Source organism: Cervus elaphus, chromosome X (genome assembly GCF_910594005.1).
Source record: "Cervus elaphus chromosome X, mCerEla1.1, whole genome shotgun sequence".
Lineage (NCBI taxonomy): Eukaryota > Metazoa > Chordata > Mammalia > Artiodactyla > Cervidae > Cervus > Cervus elaphus.
Window position 1 is genome coordinate 172,366,726 of NC_057848.1, and position 17,558 is coordinate 172,384,283.

Genomic DNA, 17,558 nt, shown 5'->3' on the forward strand with positions numbered 1-17,558 from the left:
TTCTTTGGGATTGGAATGAAAGCTGGCCTTTTCCAGTCCTCTGGCCACTGCTGAGTTTTCTAAGTTGCTGACATATTGAGTGCAACACTTTCACAGCATCATCTTTTAGGATTTGAAATAGTTCAACTGGAATTCCGTCACCTCCACTAACTTTGTTCGTAGTGATGCAACCTAAGGCCCACTCGATTTTAGATTCCAGGATGCCTGGCTCTAGGTGAGTGATCACACCATTATTATCTGGGTCGTGAAGATCTTTTTTGTACAGTTTTTCTGTGTAATCTTGCCACCTCTTCTTAATATCTTCTGCTTCTGTTAATCCATCCCTTTTCTGTCTTTTATTGTGCTCATCTTTGCATGAAATGCTCCCTTGGTATCTCACATTTTCTTGAAGAGGTCTTTCCCATTGTATTGTTTTCCTCTATTTCTTTGGATTGATCGCTAAGGAAGGGTTTCTTATCTCTCCCTGCTATTCTTTGGAATTCTGCATTCAAATGGGTATACCTTTCCTTTTCTCCTTTGACTTTAGCTTCTTTTCTTTTCTCAGCTATTTGTAAGGCCTCCCCAGAGAACCATTTTGCCTTTTTGCATTTGTTTTTCTTGGGTATGGTCTTGATCACTGCCTCCTGTGTAATGTCACAAACCTCATTAGTTATCAAGGCATTATTCTCCAAAATATACAAAGGACTTATGTAGGCCAGTATCCAAAAAAGAAAAAAGACTCAATCAAAAATGGGCAGATCTAAACAGACATTTCTCCAAAGAAGACATACAAGTGGCTAAAAAACAGATAAAAATTGCTCAACATCAGTAATTATTAGAGAAATGCACATCAAAGATGGGGGAGAAGGGATGACAGAGGATGAGGTGGTTGGATGGCATCACAGACTCAATGGACATGAGTTGCTAGATCACGGAAAGGGTGTGTGTAGGTATGATGTTATTCTTTTACTCAAGATAATGAGGGAAAGTCTCCCTGAAAGATGGCAATTAAGCAGAGATCTGGAGGAAGTGAGGGAGCAGGCCGTATTGGTACCTAAGGGAAGAGCATTCCAAGCAGAAGGAACAATAAATGCCACAGTCCTGGCAGGGAAATCTACCTGACATGCTTCTGAATGTCAAGAAGTCCTGTCATATTCTGGTTTTGGCATGTTTCAGTGGGCTTAGCACTCATTGAAAGGGGTCTGGTGATGCTGTCTCTGTTTCTCCCACAATTTGTGGTCATCCAAATTATACGGTATCTTTTTCAACATGTAAAGAATACATCTGGATTTTATAAATTACATTCATAAGCATTCTTCTATTTCTCCACGAGAGGGCAGAATACCAGACTAGACCAACTGCAGTGCAACGGCCTAGAAGTTCAAGAGATACTATTTGTGCGATTGGCTGGCACTTGCAGGACAGTTATCACTGGCCAACCTTTCCTCACTTCTGTCCTGGAAATAATGGGCACTGCGGAGATACCACGACCACTCTCCCCAAGTCTGTGGATGCCTCGTGCCTCCTCTTCTGGTTGCTCCACGTCTCATGTTCTGTCGCCTTCACCTCTGTGTCTGCAGCGGGCCAGACACACGCACAAAGACAGGCGACACAAGCACGCCTGTGTACACACACTCGTGCAAGATACAGGGACATAAACACAAACAGGGAACACAGGTGTTTCAGTAGCTGAAGACGCCCGTGTCCAGCAATGTGGGAGATGATGTCAGGAGGCTCCATGTCCTGCCCTTTTGGGATCCCTGCCCACTTCCTCCCCCAGCCCTTCAGTATTATCACCAGCCACTCTTAAGCCATTTCCAGTTGTGACTGTGTGTTGGTGGTGAGAGGCCAAGCGGCGGATGTGGAAATTCAGAGAAGAATCCAAATTCAGCACAAAAGTGCAATGTGACACCAGAGAGAAGCCCGTTGCAATTGGTGGGGCTTCCCAGGAGAAGGGGTGGGGGTGAAGGGCCCAGGGAATCTCAAACTCAATGAGCAGCAGGAGGCCTGTGGATGGCAGGACCCAGGGAAGGAAGATTCTGACCAAGGAGCTAGATTAACCCTGCCTCTATCAGAATCACATAGGACTCTCATGCTGTAAGCACAGCTGCTTCCTGTAGGACTTGGAGATGAAGTGACTTGAGGATGACTTGAGGATGAGGTCCTCAATCATCCAGTCTATGTGCATGACACGAATCCAGGCTCCACATCCAGCCTGCATGAGCCTGAGATTCCCCATGTGGGAAAGGAGTGTCCTGGCCTCTACACGGCTGTGCCTTCAGGGCCCAGCTGCTGATCCCCTCACAACCCATGTTCTCCCAGTTACCTCTCATATCAGAACCTTCTACCTGGGTAGTGCTGCAGGGGATCGATCAACAAGTCTTCGTTGATGATCTGCTGGCAACAAGAACAAGGCCAGCACTGGGCTGACCAGGCCCCAAACCCTCCCATGAGCAGCCAAGAAGTCTAATAGCAATCACCAGTTCTGCAGAGGCCCAAAGAGACTCCACCTCAGCAATCCTGTTTAATCCTGGGCAGTTGTGGTCTGACAGCCAGTTGAGGAAGTTAAGGCTGCTGCTGTGCAGCCCATTGGCTGGGAGCTCCCCTTTCATAATCCCAGAGTTAGTGGACTAGAGGCGAATGATGCACCCTGGAGGAATCCTGTATCCTGGGGAATACAGGGGAGACAGGGTCGGATCATGCAGGAGGAGCATGCACTCCCTCCCCCACCCACTCACATTGCACTGGGAGCTAAGTTGTGCCAGCGATGTCAAGGTAGTATTCCTTAATGATCACTGTCTTCCACAAGTAGGGGTTGTTCCAAAAGGAAAGTATCAGCTTGCAGCGAGACCAGGGATGGCTCAGCTCCTGCACATTTCAGGACCAGGAAGAGGGAAAAGGTGCAAGCTTTTAGGGTCCTCAGCTTGCCTGCCAGGCAGGCATCAACAGCTTCTGCTACTCCTCTCCGAATGCTACACCACATGCACAGGGATAACAAGATTCCCCCTCATCCTTCCCCATGTAGCTCCCCTACCCTCTGGTCCTCTGAGTCTCCCTCACAGACCTTCAAATCCATCATGTCGTTAACCAAATCTTCATCTTGGTTACTGAATGACGGACACCTGGGGGTGGTTCATAATCTGCTTTACGTCAAGGAGCCAGTCATGTCAAATCTGGGAAAGGAAGTGCCACGAGCAACAGGGCTTGCCTGGGGCAGACAAGGACGCTGACACAGGCATCTGCAAGGGCTCTGGGCACTCCTTCGTGCCCAGCCACCCCACTGCTGTCCCCAGCCCCTGCCATACCATCAGACACGCTCATGAGTCTCGGTCCCCCGTGGTCTTCTGCATCTGAGGCTATCTGCATCCGCCTAGGGAGAGTGTTTCTGACTGCTCCTCATTTCTGCCTGGCCTGTGTTTGTTGGGTAGCGCCATGTCACTGTTTAGAATGTCAGGAACGGCAATCTCTGCCGGCACGTCTTGTCTGCGTTAAGTGTGTGTGTGTTGTGTGTGGGTATACTTGTGTGTCTGTGTCTGTTTAGCAAGAAAGCCCTGTGTCTCTGATCTGCTACCTGTCTTCAAAAGGGGTGGCAAGGATGTGTCTGCAGTCGTCTTTCACCCGTAGCATACAAGGACAGCAGTCCCTTCTAGCTCCACAAGGGTGGACAACCTCGTCCTTCTGCACTGCACTCGTGGGGAAACCTTCAGGGGCTCTGACGGACCGGGATTTGTTGTGAGACTTCTGCTGTCTCTACTACTTTCCAGGATTATCCACAGTTGCGATGAAAGTTCTCTGGGAATGTTCCTCTGGCCTACTGTCACTGGTAACTCCTGACATAGTGTCCCCGCCAGGAGACTCCTCTGCATCTGCTCTTCAGATGCAGGGGTAAAAGAGGCACCAAGAGTCATGCCTCTGACACCCACAGCTGTGGTGGCCCTGCCCAGGCTCTCTCTCGAGGTGCCTTTGGAGACCGCCACTCCACCAGCCCCTCTTCCCTCAGCCCCCTCACCTTGCCTGTGTCGTCTTCCCAAAACTTCCTCCTGCCCCCACTCCATGTCTTCCTCCTGAGAAGCCGAACCCATGGAGTGGAGATCAGGATACAGCTTTGGCCCAGAAGCCAGGGATGCCCTGGATGATGGCACTTCTTCCAGCCAAGTGAGCCTTCTTCCTGTGTCGGTTCTGCCACCTGATAGGAGTGCAGATCCTGTGGTCTTTCTCATGCCGAGAGCTCATCTCCACTGGCAGGGTTGCCAGTACCTCTAGTCCCTCCAGCGCAAGCCATTCACTCGGGGCTCCTGGCCTTGAATGTTCCTGGCTCTACTCCTTTGGCTTCTCCTCACACACCTACGAGGACATCTGCTCCTTCTCCTTGTCAGTCACCACCTCCATCTCCTACATAATGTCTACCACCAGCAGCTGGAACCAGCAGCAGCACCATCCCCGCCAATTCTGCCCCCTCCAGGTCCGTGACTTCCACACCGCCTCCAACCTGAAGAGAGCAACCTCCTCACCTGGAACGTCCCCTGGTGCCTGCAATGTCCCTGATGACCCCACGGTGCTGGCAGGCTGCAGGGGCCCTGCCCCCTGAACCTGGGATCACAACTACAAAGTTCCACAGTCCTCCATGGCTCCGGCCTTCTTCTGGCTGTGTCTCACTCTCCACATGGCCCTGGCCTTGACCCCAAGCTGGGGCAGCAGTTAAGGGGCTGGACATGACAGTTCAGCAGGTGGCATGCACAGCCTGCCCACAGGCTGCCGTCACCCTCTGGAGATGGCTTGATTCTTCTGGGGGTGTTCTGAGACTGAAGAAAATGGTGGGGAATGGCCTGGGGCACGGTGCACAATCCAGTCCGAATCACCCAGGCACTCAGGCCCCCTAGGCTGCTGGAGCTGTGAGTCATGCCCAGGATACTGGGCAAAAATCTCAACCAATCACAGAGAAGGTAATGGGAGGCACCCTCCAGGGACACGCCCCTAGCCCAGAGGGAATTGCTCCAGGGAGTCCTGGGCTCCACCGCCCAGACGTGGCTGCCTTTGCGCCAGTCAACCTGTCTGTCCAGATACTTTCCCTGCCTTGTATCTGGCACGTCCTGTGTGCCAACAGCCATTGACTTGGCCTCCGGAAATTCGAACCACGAGTTCCTTGCTTCCATATCGAAAAAGCACATTCCCATGTCCCAGAGGACCTTTAACCATTGGGAGCTCTCCCAATATGTCCAATGAAAGGCAGGGGGGCAATGTGTGAGGTGCATCCCGGGGAGATCTGACTTTGTCAGTCCACACAGTCAGACGATGCCTTCTCAAACTTGAGAGGCGAACACAGGCAATCTCTGCTGAACCACAGCAGGGAACAGGCATCCTTCTGTCCCTTGCATGGCAGACATGAACACTGCATAGGACTAAGGAGACTTGGCCACACTTTGGAGAGAGGCAGAAACAGGGCATGCTCTTCCTGGCATGAAGGAACTCCCAGAACCCTGTTGGAATGCCAGTCAGTGAGACATTAAGGACAGCACTGCATTAAGGGCCATGATTCTTTGGTACTAGAGGAATTGAAGTCTGCCCATTTACCATATAGAGGCCCTTTGCAAGTTGTTCTGTTCTCATCTAGCCTCCACATGAGAACACATCACAGCCTACCCTGTCTCCCCAGCCCTGTGGGGATGGGAGCAGTGAGAGAATCAACCTAATCCATGCTTTGCATAGTCCTGATACCCAAGGGTTCTGCGAAGAATACAAAGAATGACGTTTCAAACTGGCAAACTCTGCAGGTAGCAGCGGCTTATGCTGCAGTGCCTGTCTGTCTCCCAAAGCTTACAAAAAAGGCAAGGTGTGCTCATGTGCCTGGTCATGCCAGGGAATGTTCCTACACTTGAGAAGGACAGAAAAATCTCTGTAGCTGGGCGTCCAAGGGCTGTAGGCCCTGCCTCTTCTGTGCCTGGGAATCTACCCCATTCTCTTTTTCATATTCTGTGCATTCTCCCTGACCACCCCCAGTTGCTTTCTTCCAGCCTTTCCTTTCTGGCAGGGATCCAGAGTGCAGCAGCTTGTTTCCAATTACAGCTTGCTTGCTTGGTGAGATCCTTGGGCTCGTTTCCCTGGCTTCCATGCTTCTGCTGCCCCATGGTCTGTGTACTTTACACAAGTTCTTTCACCTTTTTGGTGTCCATTCTTCCATATCCCAGCCCAGCCTGTTCTGATAGCTCACACACAGACACACACATGCAACCTTAAAGGAGACTTGCAAGTATACAGAAATATAGGTCTACTTATACAGAATAATGGAATTTGTAAGCACCCCTCTTTTTTTGTCCTGGTCACTTTCTTTCATTCGCTCTTCAATCAAGTCAATGTCCTCTTCGATCTCTATGACTTTCCCTGTAAGGTTATACAGTCCTTGGATTTGCTCATGAGGGGAAGCAACCTGTAAAGAGGTGGGCGGGTTTGGAAGTTCTCCCCATGGAGAGCTGAGTGATGTGCCCCTGTGTTCTGTGTCCTCCCATCATGTTGGACAGGTTCACAGTGCCCATCACTTTGGCATGCTTCCTTTCCCTGGGCTTTCCTTCCAGGAACCACACAGAGATGGCCACGGGTTTTGCACTTGGCTGACTTCAGTTCAGTCTCTCAGTCGTGTCCCACTCGTTGCGACCCCAAGGACTTGTAGCACTCCAGGCTTCCCTGAACATCACCAAGCCCTGGAGCTTACTGAAACTCATGTCCAATAGTCAGTGATGCCATCTAACCACCTCATCCTCTGTCATCTTTCCCCTTGTACTTTGATCTTTCCCAGCATCAGGGTCTTTCCCAATGAGTCAGTTCTTCACGTCAGGTGGTCAGATATTGGAGTTTCAGCTTCAGCTTCAGTCCTGCCATGGAATATTCAGGACTGATATCCTTTAGGTTTGACTGATTTGATCTCCTTACAGTCCAAGGGACTCTCAAGAGTCTTCTCCAATGCCACAGTTCAAAAGCATGAATTCTTCAGCGCTCAATGTTCTTTATAGTCCAACTCTCACGTCCATACATAACTAGTTGAAAAACCATAGCTTTGACTAGATGGACCTTCGTCAGTAATGTAATGCTTCTGCTTTTAAATATGCTGTCAAGGTTGCTCATAGCTTCTCTTCCAAGGAGCAAGAGTCTTTTAATTTCATGGCTGCAGTCACCATCTGTAGTGATTCTGGAGCACCCCCCAAATAAAATCTGTCAATGTTTCCAGCGTATCCCCATCTATTTGCTAAGAAGTGATGGGACCAGATGCCATGATCTTAGTTTTTGGAATGCTGACTTTTAAGCCAACTTTTTCACTCGCCTCTTTCACTTTTGTCAAGAGGCATTTCAGTTCTTTGCTTTCTGCCATAAGGGTGTTGTCATCTGTGTATCTGAGGTTGTTGATATTTCTCCTGACTATCTTGATTGTAGCTTGTGCTTCATCCAGCCTGGAATTTCACATGATGTACTCTGCATATAATTTAAATAAGCAGGATGACAATATATAGCATTGACACACTCCATTTCCAATTTGGAACCAAACAGTATGAAAAGGCAAAAAAGATGTGACACTGAAAAATGAACTCCCCGGGTCAGTAGGTGCCCAATATGCTACCGGAGAAATAGCTCCAGAAAGAATAAACAGACAGAGCCAAAGAAAAATGTAACTGATGATGGAAGGAAAATCTGATGCTCTGAAGAACAACATTGCAAAGGAACTTGGAATCTTAGGTCCATTAATCAAGGTAGTTTGGAAGTGGTCAAATAGGTGATGGCAAGAGTGACCTTTGCCATTATAGGAATCAGTGAACTAAAATGGACTTGATTGGGTGGATTAATTCAGATGACCAATATATCTACTATTATGGGCAAGAATCCCTTAGAAGAAATGGCATAGCCCTCATAATCAACAAAAGAGTCCAAAATGCAGTATTTGGGTGCAATCTCAAAAGCGACAGAAAGATCTCTGCACGTTTCCAAGGCAAACCATTCAATAGCACAGTAATCCAAGTCTATGCCCCAACCAGCAATGCTGAAGAAGCTGAAGTTGCATGGTTCTAGGAAGACCTACAAGACCTTTTAGAACTAACACCAAAAATATGTCTTTTACATCATAGGAGACTAGAATGTTAAAGTAGGAAATCAAGAGATACCTGGAGAAAAAGGCAACATTGGGCCTGGGAGTACAAAAGGAAGCAGGGCAAAGCCTAACAGAGTATTGCCAAAAGAATGCACTGGTCATAGCATACACCCTTTGCCAACAACCCAAGAGAAGACTCTACACATGGACATCACTAGTTGGTCAATACCAAAATCAGATTGATTATATTGTTTGCTGCCAAAGATGGAGAAGCTCTACAGAGTCAGCAAAAAGAAGACCAAGAGCTGACTGTGGCTCAGATCGTGAACTCCTTACTGCAAAATTCAGATTTAAATTGAAGAAAGTAGGGGAAACCACCAGGCCATTCAGGTATGATCTGTGTGAAATCCCTTATGATTATACAGTGGAAGTGACAAATAGATTCAAGGGATTAGATCTGATAGACAAAGTGCCTGAAGAACTATGGATGGAAGTTCGTGACATTGTTCAGGAGGCAGTGATAAAGACCATCCCCAAGAAAAAGAAACGCAAAATGGCTATCTGAGGAGGCCTTTCAAATAGCTGAGCATCGAAGAAAAGCTAAAGGCAAAGGAGAAATTGAAAGCCACACCCATTTGAGTACAGAGTTCCAAAGAATTAGCACAGAGAGATAAGAAAGCCTTCCTCAGTGATCAATGCAAAGAAATACAGGAAAGCGACAGAATGGAAAAGACTAGAGATCTCTTAGAGAAAATTACGGAAACCAAGGGAACATTTCATGCAAAGATGGGCACAATAAAGGGCAGAAATGGTTTGGACCTAACAGAAGCAGAAGATATTAAGGAGAAGTGGCAAGAATACACAGAAGTTCTATAAAAAAAAAAATGATCATCATGACCCAGATAACCACGATAGTGTGATCACTCTCATAGAGCCAGACATCCTGGAATGCAAAGTTAAGTGAGCCTTGGGAAGCATCACTGCCAACAAAGCTAGTGGAACTGATGGAATTCCAATTGAGCTATTTCAAATCCTCAAAGATGCTGCTGTGAAAGTGCTGCACTCAATATGCCAGCACATTTGGAAAACTCAGCAGTAGCCACAGGACTGGAAAAGGTCAGTTTTCATTCCAATCACAAAGGCCATGCCAAAGAACATTCAAATGACCACACAGTTGCGCTCATGTCACACACTAGGAAAGTAATGCTCAAAATTCTCCAAGTCAGGCTTCAACAGCTTGTGAACCGTGAACTTCCAGATGTTCAGGCTAGATTTAGAAAATGCAGATGAACCAGAGAGATCAAAGTGCCAACATCAGTTGGATCATCAAAAAAGCAAGAGAGTTCCCAGAAAACATCTACTTCTGCTTTACTGACTACTCCAAAGCCTTTGTTGTGGATCACAGCAAAATGTGGAAAATTCTAAAAGAGCTGGGAATAGCAGACCACCTTACCTGCCTCATGTGCAGGTGAAGAAGCACCAGTTAGGACCAGATGTGGAACAACGGACATGGAGCTGACTTAGAGCATCCTTTTCTCAGTGTGCACCTCTCAAGATCATTCCTTCCCAATCCCGTGCTCATCGCAGGGCCAGCACGCCCTCCCCAGGGCTGACACCTTCTGAGCGAGGTTCCCCTGCTCTTCCTAACTCTGAGATTTTCTGTTTGCAACTGTTTTCCTTTTCACCCAATTGCTATCTTCCTGTAGCAGGAAAAGGCCAAATCGATGCCCGGTCCCCCAAAAGGTCAAAGAGAATGTGACAGGCCTCTCACTCTGATACAGTGCCGTGAAGAAGGTGCACATGGATCCAGAGGGGCTCTGACAAAACGAAGCAGTGAACACACAGCTGAAATGGTAAGCTGGCCTCCCTTCCTGTCGGCTCTACAGTTGACTACTACCAGCAAACAGAGAGCCCCACACGAAAGGCACCCTGGCCTGTCTGCCCGCCCTACGCCCACAGCTCTCCTCTCTCTTGTACAGGAAGCAGCATTCCTCTCCTAAATGCACCAAGAGGGGTTGATTCCACCAGGCCTCACTGACTTGCTGAATGGCAAGGCTCTCTTTCTGCTGCCCTCGCTAGCCTGTGGTAGGTCTGCCTACAGCTCAGGCATTCCCTAACTCTTCTACACAGTGTGGGCCATCGAACCCAGCTAATGGTTGGGCCTGGGGGACATCCAAGACACTCACTTAGAATCCAGGGTCCCTGTGAGAGTCACGTGGTGCAGGTCTCCTTCAGGAACTCCATGAAGAAAGCAGAGGTTGTGCTCCCGTGAGGCTTTCAGGACTCTCCTTCAGGTGCAGACTGACACCTTTAACCCTTTGCCCTCCACAGCCAAGGAGGAAACTGCCAAGAAAGGAGGAAATTAACGTCAAAACTTCTGGAGCAAGCAATGGGGCCTCTTTTGCAGGACTGCTATGCACTAACCCCTGGAGCCTGAAAACCAGCAGGCTCTGAACTGCCAACTGTCTCTCACTGCCCCAGGGTCCCTGCATATAAACGGCCCACCAACCGTGGTTCATCACTGCTCTCTCTCTCACAGACACACACCAGCACAGGGGCACACACATGCACCCCACACCATTGCTTTTCTCACCTTTCTGCACGGCCATTTACCAGGAAGTGCCCAGATGGAGGCCATACCCATGCCATGTCTCTCCTGGGATGCCTGGGCTTGCGAACCAAGCGCTTACCTTAGCACGTCATTTGTCTCGCATGGTGCCAATGTGTGCCACCCTGGGGACGGGAGGGTGCTGGCTGACAGGCTGATGCTAGGCAGCACTAGCCCAGGACCTCCACCTATCTCCTTCTCACACGTGTGGGAGAAGTAGGTCACTAGTGAAGCAGGCTCTCTTTCCTTGCCTCCTCCTCCCAGTCTCTACCCTTTTCTCAAGGACCTTGGTCTCTTCACAATCCTGGGTCCTGCAGCAGCCACACCTATCGTTCACATAGCAGCCAATGCCCCACAGACAGAGGGGTCCACAGGCAGCAGTTTTAAAGCCCCACACCACTTGATCTACTCTGGGTGACTCCTCAAACCCTCTACCCCTGCTTAACAACATAAACAGACAAAACAACACAGCAGAAATTGTGAGCTTGTTTATGTCTCTTTATCTAATTGCAGATTTGTGGACCCACTGTCAGGAGCTGTCCCTGGCCATCCTTCCTTTGTTGCTGTCCTGGGCATGGGCACCACACAGATGCGTGGACCAGTCTCCCCTAGGCTGTCGGTGCCTTGGGCCTCCTCTTCTGGTTGTTCCACATCTCATGTTCTGTCACCCTCATCTCTGCGTCTGCAGTGGGCCAGAACCACGCACCACCTACAAACACAGGCGACATGAACACACACCTGTACACGCACACGTGTGAGGCACAGGGACAGAACCGTAACAGAGAACACATGTTTCAGTACCTGAGAACCAGTGGTTCACATGAAATACAGAGATATCCATAGTTCTTATGGGAAATTCCCCATTCTGATCTTCAAATGTGAAATACAGAGAAGCCCAACTTTATGAAAGAGTATTAGCACCCAGATTTTTATATAAGAGATACAGAGAATTCCATATCTCATGGCGGAAAATTGTCTTGGTATATGTGTGAGAAATACAAAGAATTCCATATTTCATGAAGAAACGGTGATGCCCATGGTGGTAATGGCGACCTCATTCAAAAGGACTTATGCCAGGGCTATTACAGTCAGTGCTCCTGAAGCCATGGCAGGCCACTGTCCACACAGGCCTCCACCAGAGACTCCTGAACACTCACTGGCCTCTCTCGTGGCCTCCCTGCTCCTGGGTCCTGGTGCACACAAGGTTGTGTCTGTGCCTTCCAAACGTCTGTTTCCCTTGTCCTGTGGAAGTTCCGTAACCAAACCCACTGGCCTCCAGAATCAAATACGCTGGGAGTTCTCAGTCCCTCTGCTGGATCCACAGGGTGGGAAATCTGTTTTGGGTCCTAGAAATTTCATAACAGTGGGAGGACTTCTTTGGGATAATTGTTCTCTAGTTTATGGGCTGTCTGCTTCCAAAACCTACGGGAATCAGTAAAAGCAGTGCTAAGAGGGAAGTTGATAGCAATACAAGCCTACCTCAACAAACAAGAAAAACATCAAATAGACAGCGTAACACTACACCTAAAGCAGGTTGAAAAATAAGTTAAAAAATCCAAACCCTAAGTTAGTAGAAGGAAAGAAATCATAAAAATCAGAGCCAAAATAAATGTAAAAGAAAAGAATGCAGCAATAGTAAAGATTTACAAACAAAAATTTGGTTCTTTGAAAAGATAAACAAAATTGACAATTAGCCAGACTTATCAAGAAAACAAAGGAGAAAAAACAAATCAAGAAAATTAGGAATGAAAAAGGGGAGTTTACCACAGACAACACAGACATACACAGGATCATAATAGACTATTACGAGCAACTGTATGCTAATAAAATGGACAACCAGAGGATATGGACAGATTCTTAGAAAAGTTCAACTTTCCACGACTGAACCAGGAAGAAATAGAAATTATGAACAAGACTATTACAAAAACTGAAATCAAAACTGTGATCAAAAACACCCAAAAAACCACAGCTCAGGGACAGATGGCTTCACAGGTAAATTCTATGAAACATTTAGAGAAAAGCTAATACCTATCCTTCTGAAACTCTTCCCAAAATATGCAGAGGAAGGAACACTTCCAAACTCCTTCTATGACAGCACAACTACCCTGATACCAAAGCCAGACAAAGATATCAGAAAAAACGAAAATAACAGGCCAATGGCACGGATGAACACAGATGCAAAAATCACCAACAAAATTCTAGCAAGCAGAATGCAACATCACATTAGAAAGATCACAAGTATGATCAAGTCAGATGTATCCCAGGGATGCAAGGATTCTTCAGTATATGCAAATTGATCAATGTGATACACTATATTAACAAACTGAAAGACAAAATCCAAGTGATAATCTCAATAGATGCAGAAAAAGCTTTTGACAAACTTCAGCATCCTTTTATGATAACAACTCTTCAAAAATGAGTATAGACATAACCTGACTCAACATAGTAAAGGTCATACATGATAAACCCACAGCAAACATTATTCTAAATAGTGAGAAGCTGAAAGCATTCCCTCTAAGATCAGGAAGAAGAGAACGGTGCCCACACTTGCCACTGTTATTCAACATACTTTTGGAAGTCCTAGCTACAGCAATCAGAGAAAAAAAAGAAATAAAAGGAATCCAGATTGGAAAGGAAGAGGTAAAACTCACACTATTTGCTGATGACATAATACTGTACATAGAAAACCCTAAAGATACCACCAGAAAATAACTAGAATTAATCAGTGAATTTAGTAGTTGCAGGATACAAAATCAATACACACAAACCACATGCATTCCTATATATTAACAATGAAAAATCAGAAGGAGAAATTAAGGAATCAATCCCATTTACCATTGCAACTAAAAAAATAAAATACCTAGGGATAAACCTACCAAAAGAGGCAGTAAAACTGTATACAGAAAACTATAAGACACTGATGAAAGATATCAAAGACGATATCAACAGACAGAAGGATATTCCATGCTCCTGGGTTGCAAGAATCAATATTGTGAAAATGACTGTACTACCAACTGCAATCTACAGATTCAATGCAATCCCTACCAAATTACCAATGGCATTTTTCATGGAGCTAGAATAAAAAATTTCACAGTTCGTTTGGAAACACAAAAGACCCTGAATTGGTAAAGTAATCTTGAGAAAGAAGAATGGAACTGGAGGAATCAACTTACCTGATCTCAGACTATACTACAAAGCTACAGTCATCAAGATAGTATGTCACTGACACAAAAACAGAAGTATAGGCCAGTGGAACAAGAGAGAAAGCCCAGAGAAAAACCCACACACATATGGGCACCTTATCTCTGACAAAGGAGGCAAGAATATGCAATGGGAACAAGACGGCATCTTCAAGAAGTCGTGCTGGAAGAACTAGACAAGTAAGTGCAAAAGAATGAAATTAGAAAACTTCCTAAAACCATAGACAAAGGTAAACTCAAAATGGACTAGAGACCTAAATGTAAGACCAGAAACTATAAAACTCGGAAGAAAACATAGGCAGAACACTGAAGGACATAAATCATAGCAACATCCTCTATGACAAACCTCCTAGAAAAAAGGAAATAGAAACAAAAATAAATAAGTGGGAGCTAATTAAATTTAAAAGATTTGCATAGCAAAGGATACTATAAACAAGGTGAAAAGACCACCCATGGAATGGGAGAAAATAACAGCAAAGGCAACAACTGACAAAGTATTAATTTCCAAAACATACAAGCAGCTCATACATGTCACTACCAGAGAAACAACCCAGTCAAAAAGTGGGCAAAATTCCTGAACCGATATTTCTCCAAAGAAGACATATGGATGGCTAATAAACACATGAAGAGATGCTTGACATCACTCATTATTAATGAGTGTTAGTCGCTCAGTCGTGTCCGACTCCTTGCAACCCCACGGACTGTACCCTGTCAGGTTCTTCTGTCCAAGCAATTTTTCAGGCAAGAATACTGGAGTGGGTTGCCACTTCCTTCTCCAGGGTATCTTTCCGACCCAGGGACTGAACCCAGGTCCCCCACACTGCAGACAGACTATCCACCCCCTTAGGCATCAGGGAAGCTCATTATTAGAGAAATGCAAAGCAATACTACAATGTGATGTCACCTCACACCAGACAGAATGGGCATAATCAAAAATCCAAACAAGTGCTGGAAAGGGTGTGGAGAAAAGGGAAGCCCCGTGCACTGCTGGTCGGAAGGTAAACTGATAGAGCCACTATGGAAGACAGTATGGCAATTCCTCAAAAAACTAGGAATAAAACCACCATATGACCCATCAACCCCACTATTAGGCATACATCCTTCAAAATCCAAAGCTAAAAAGACACACGCACCCCAGTGTTCATTGCAGCACTATTGACAACAGCCAAGACATGGAAGTAAGCTAGATGTCCATTGACAGAGGAATGGTTAAAGAAGCTTTAGTGTGTATATATAATAGAATACTACTCAGCCATAGGAAAAAAAAAAAAGGAATGCATTTGAGTCAGTTCTAAGAAGGTGGATGAACCCAGAGCCTATTTTACAGAGTGAAGTAAGTCAGAACGAGAAAAACAAATATATATTAATGCACATATGTGGAATCTAGAAGGATGGTACTGATAAACCTGTCTGCAGAGCAACAAGGGAGATGCAGACTTAGAGAACAGACTTAGGCACAAAGGTGGGGGAGAAGAGGGAGAGGGTGAGATCAATAGAAAGAGTAGCATGGATGCATATACACTAACATATGTAAATAGAGAGCCAATGGGAATTTGCTGGATGGCTCAGGGAACTCAAATGGGGGCTCTGTAATAACCTAGAGGGGTGGGAATGAGTGGGAAGTGGGAGGGATTCAAGAGGGAGGGGACATATGTACACCTACACCTATGGTTAATTCAGGTTGATGTATGACAGAAATCAAACCAATACTGTAAATAAGAATCAATCAATGAAAAAATATTTTTTCTTTTTTTTGTATTTTTTTTCCATTTATTTTTATTAGTTGGACACTAATTACTTTACAATATTGTAGTGGATTTGCCATACATTGACATGAATCAGCCATGGATTTACATGTATTCCCCATCCCGATCCCCCCTCCCACCTTCCTCTCCACCCGAATGCAAGGATTCTTTAATATCCGCAAATCAATCAATGTAACACACCACATTAACAAATTGAAAGATAAAAACCATATGATTATCTCAATAGATGCAGAGAAAGCCTTTGACAAAATTCAACATCCATTTATGATTAAAACTCTCCAGAAAGCAGGAATAGAAGGAACATACCTCAACATAATAAAAGCTATATATGACAAACCCACAGCAAGCATCACCCTCAATGGTGAAAAATTGAAAGCATTTCCCCTAAAATCAGGAACAAGACAAGGGTGCCTACTCTCACCACTACTATTCAACATAGTTTTGGAAGTTTTGGTCACAGCAATCAGAGCAGAAAAATAAATAAAAGGAATCCAGGTAGGAAAAGAAGAAGTGAAACTCTCACTGTTTGCAGATGACATAATCCTCTACATAGAAAACCCTAAAGACTCTACCAGATAATTACTAGAGCTAATCAAAGAATATAGTAAAGCTGCAGGATATAAAATTAACACACAGAAATCCTCTGCATTCCTATACACTAACAATGAGAAAACAGAAAGAAAAATTAAGGAAATAATACCATTCACCATTGCAACAAAGAGAATAAAATACTTAGGAGTATATCTACCTAAAGAAACAAAAGACCTATACATAGAAAACTATAAAACACTGATGAAAGAAGTCAAAGAGGACACAAACAGATGGAGAAATATACCGTATTCATGGATTGGAAGAATCAATATTGTCAAAATGGCTATACTACCCAAAGCAATCTATAGATTCAATGCAATCCCTATCAAGCTACCAACAGTATTTTCACAGAACTAGAACAAATAATTTCACAACTTGTATGGAAATACAAAAAACCTCGAATAGCCAAAGTAATCTTGAGAAAGAAGAATGGAACTGGAGGAATCAACCTGCCTGACTTCAGACTATACTACAAAGCCACAGTCATCAAGAATGTATGGTACTGGCACAAAGACAGAAATACAGATCAATGGAACAGAATAGAAAGCCCAGAGATAAAAAATATTTTTTAAAAAGCTAAAAATGGTTATTTGGAAATTATTTAGAATGTCACAGTTGAGAGAAAAAAAACCTTAGCAAGTGGTCTATTGCCTTCCAGGTTCTGTTCTCTTCATTTTTAAAAAGTATGAGATAGGGGAGTTAATGCCTTCATGATACTGTCTCTGCTGTTCTGTTTATCATTATACAATGGTTATGCTACTTTCCATAATAATGAGGGTGCTCCACTAATGTTGGTCACAGGAAACACATGTTGAGGCCTTCATCTGGACCAGGAACTGTTCTCTGTGATGTGCGCATCCTGACATGAAACCCCATGGTCTTTCATGCACTTAGGGGACACTGTGTTCAATCCATACACAGATTCATACACAGTAAAGTTTCCTGCAGATGGACATGTTGATCTGTCTTTTCATCCAGAGGACACTAGACACCGCACTGTATTCCAGATTGGGGGTCAGATACAACACGTCTCTGTTTCTCTCTGGCCTGGGCACCAATCTGATTCAGCTCTTGCCAGGAAGGTGACTTTGGGCAAATTCATTCACCCATTAACCGCTATGTGTTTCTGCTTCCCCAGCTGCTGAAAAGGATGGTAGCAGTAAAAATGCTTAACCTCATAGTGCTGCTCTGAGTACTCAAAGATTTTATTATACGTGTACACATGGAGAGCTAACCACGGTTCAGAAGGGTGAGCTTATCTTCTTGCCTCTCTTCACTTCTGTTTCTGCTTGTACACACATTCCCTTGTTCCTGCCCCACCCTTTCCCCCTCCCAGCCAACTC

The 17,558-nt window shown here is 45.4% G+C and overlaps 1 pseudogene; it reads right to left on the reverse strand.

Moving 5' to 3' along the window:
- Nucleotides 1-1,425: 1,425 nt before the first annotated feature.
- Nucleotides 1,426-4,644, reverse strand: LOC122690608 (annotated as a pseudogene).
- Between the last annotated feature and the right edge of the window lie 12,914 nt (nt 4,645-17,558).